This window comes from Athalia rosae, chromosome 5 (genome assembly GCF_917208135.1).
Source record: "Athalia rosae chromosome 5, iyAthRosa1.1, whole genome shotgun sequence".
Taxonomy (NCBI): Eukaryota; Metazoa; Arthropoda; class Insecta; order Hymenoptera; family Athaliidae; genus Athalia; species Athalia rosae.
In genome coordinates, this window is record NC_064030.1 from 6788343 (window position 1) to 6791859 (window position 3517).

Sequence of the window (3517 nt, forward strand, 5' to 3'; positions counted from 1 at the left end):
ATAATTTTATACGAAAGCGTCGATTTTTTGTTGCTTTTCTTTTCTCCATCACAGGGTTGTTTTTCATGGTTCTGCAAACTCATAAGGACAAAATAGAAGTAAGTAAAAACAAAAATTAGGCGAAAAAAAGGAGGAACTAAAAGTTCTTTTCGCGGTTCTTTTATCGCTTGAAAAAGTTTCGAGCCACTAAAAGAGAGCGAAAAAAACGAAATAGTCGAACTGACCGAAAATCCCCCATGCTTATAATGATACTTAAAGACGTACAATAGTCAATATGGGAAGCTGACAGTGAGGGGGGGTTAGAAAATATGGCTCGAGAATTGAAAAGTGAAATCGAGTGGTTTCCACCCTTGTCGTTAAATATGAGGGGCGCGGGCTATAACGTGAGAACTTTTCTACAACGACTACGTTCGATCTGGGAACGATTATAGGCTCCGACTATAAGGCATACAGACGCTACAATATATAAGAGAAAGTGCTATGATTCGTTTACAGTCTTTTGATTTTCGATTTTCAACTTCTTCGCCATTCCCTGCACAGTAGTCGTCATGTTGTACTCCAAGTAGGGTAGTTTTCCCTCCGAATCCAGCAGACCTTGAAACTCAGATTTGATTGAATTTTCGGGGGGGATAAGGCGATCGAGTTTTATTGATAAAAAAAAGTACGTCATCGAGAAAATTCGGATTCCAAAATTCGAAGAATGACCTTATAAGGTAGTCGCTGACACGGTAGGGTTATCGTTTCAAGTTACATCACTCGTACGAAACTCAACGTGTTTATCATAATTGCAGTTTACGAAAAACTAAAAGGGTTTACAAAAGTACAGGCGGGGGTTGAATTCGCGCCTGTGCAACAGGTAGAAGGTAAGTACAAAGAGCGTAATTTACGTTGTTTTTCCATGTATACATCGGAAATCGAGCCGTACGTTACGGTTAAACGTCAAAAGAGCGTTAATTTTCTTCACGTCTCATGGTAATTTCGTCAGAAGAATAGTTTTTATTCCCTTTCAAAATACACCGGTGAATAAAAATAAGGGATAATTTTTATCCCATTCGGAAGATCGGTAAATCGTTCAAAGAACGCGACTCGATTACTTAAATGATTCTTGATTGCGATAGTATACCTGCATACGTACGGCACACGGGCAATTACTTCAAGGGTTTGATTTTCCGAAGGGATCGGAAGAAGGGCCTAAAGATGATTACAAACTCTCGACCCGTAAAGGCGATGAGACACAGCAATGTCATTATCCGAGATGACCTCTCTCTTCGCGATCGGATGAAAGACTCCCACGCTTGATAAAATCATCCGCGGTCTTCTTTTTTCTTTTTTCATTTTTCTTATATCTACCGACCTTTTTACTTTACCTTTTTTTTTTTTTTTTACCTTTATTTCTCCACCCTCGGGATTCTTTCCCCTTCATATACACGACGACGCCCTATAGATCGACCCACGCGTACACTATTAACCGCTTGTAATCGCAGTAGAAAATATCGGCGCGTCTCTACGATACGAGAGCCTAAGAGAGATGAATTGTACATCACAGAAGAAACAAGATGAAAACAAAGAAAGAAAAAAAAAACGAATTAATTAATACTTACCCGAATCGGGATTTCGCTTAATTTGACAAATCTCTGCGGCTCACCGCGCGTTGATATCACTGAGAGTTTTTTTTACTCATTTCGTTACATTTATTCCTTGTTTGTTTTGTTTTCTCTTCTTTTTCAGAACGGTGGTTCTAACGTTGACATGCGATAATGGAAACCTCCTAATTCCCCTTGTTACACGCGGCAGCTGCCGCTAGATTTATGTGTAGGATATCATAATCCTGCACGCCTATCCCCGCATCTACGTTTCGATAAGCCGTTAAGACGAGAAAGATTCTCCTCCTATAATAGAACAAAAAATGGAACGGAAAATTTACTCGAAAAACTTTTTGATAATCTTAATATAACATAAACATTGAAATAAATTAATAAGATAATAAGCAGGTGTGCGGATTTTGGGATAATTTCTGATTATGTGAGGTGGCAAGAAATGAAAAGTTTTTTTTTTTTTTTTGTTTTTTTTTCCGAAGCAAACAAAATACTTTATTGTTATAGATATTATTATATATGTATGGTACAGTACGCGTATAGCCCGTGACACATTTAAAAACAGACTATCATTTAATCATACAATATTCCTAAATAAATAGCCCTTTTCTTATTAATTATTGTTGTTGTTATTATTAATATTAATATTATTATTATTATTATTATTGTTATCATTATTCCCTTAATAACCAACCTTGATATGACAATCTCAATTCTTTTAATTTTTTATTACATTTTTTTTCCAAATATCATTTTCAAACTTTTTTTTTTCTCTCATGCATCTCTTGCGGTAAAATCCGTTGGAAAAATCATTATCATTTGATATCATTACGTGTAACACAGGATCTTTTTCAGTTCTGGATTCATTAACTCTTCATTTTTATTTTTTGTTGGTTTTTGGGACGAGGGTGTAGAGAAGAGGAAATGGATGAGATTTTTTTTTCATATTCAATTTAATTTCCCTCCAATTTAGATTTTTGGTCTTCAAGTTATTTTATAGTTTGTCTAGACTTTTCGTTTTTTTTTCTTTTGTTCTTATCTTTGCTCGTAGGTGTTTATTTCACCGAAAAGTTTGGGGGTATTCCTTATCTCGATTTTTCATTTTGATTAGGAAAAGTATGGGTACCTATAAACCTATGCGTGAGCACGGATCAGAGCCGGGGCTGAGTGATTTCTTTCTTTTAGTAAAATTTAATGGGAAGAAGTAGACGTTGGGTGACGAAAACAAACAATGAAAAAGCAAAAATCACCAGCTCAACGGGCAAGGAAATTGAAGAATTACAAACACCGCGAAGTGTAAATTGTTTATGGTAAAATTTGTTTCTTAATTATTTGTTCTTCGTTTCTTTTCAATTCCACATGGCCCTCGATTGTATTGTATCTTATTTCGAACCACTTCCTTATGAGAACCAATTCGTTCTTCATTTTCTTTGTCCCTAACTTGTCTATTTTTTTAATATCGGTTTCGGTTTTTGGTTTCTTTTTTCACCCTTCTCTTCATCTTCCAGGTCCAATTTTCATTTGACATTTTTTTTTCTCCCATCTCCATTTGATTTCTTTGGATTCTTTTGTTTTTCATTTTTTGGTCATTCGCGCCATAAGTTATAAAAATATTTCTTTATTTTTCATCTTTCATTTTTTACGTCAATATTAAATTCGCGGGTTTGACGGAGACAATTATAATACAGGCAGACACAGACGGACAGGCACAGAGAGGCAGAAACGTGCTGATTTATCAATATTCTATTTTCGTTTTTCTTTTCATTTCTTTTTTCTTAATATAAAAAGGGAAAGGAAATACAACATTTTTTTTGTTTGCTCTCTTCGTTCCTCTTATAGGCTTACGATCTTATTTGTTGTACGTGGGACACGGTTTAATTTGAGAGTAAGAGCCTGTGATTATATTCTTATCTTACTTTTTC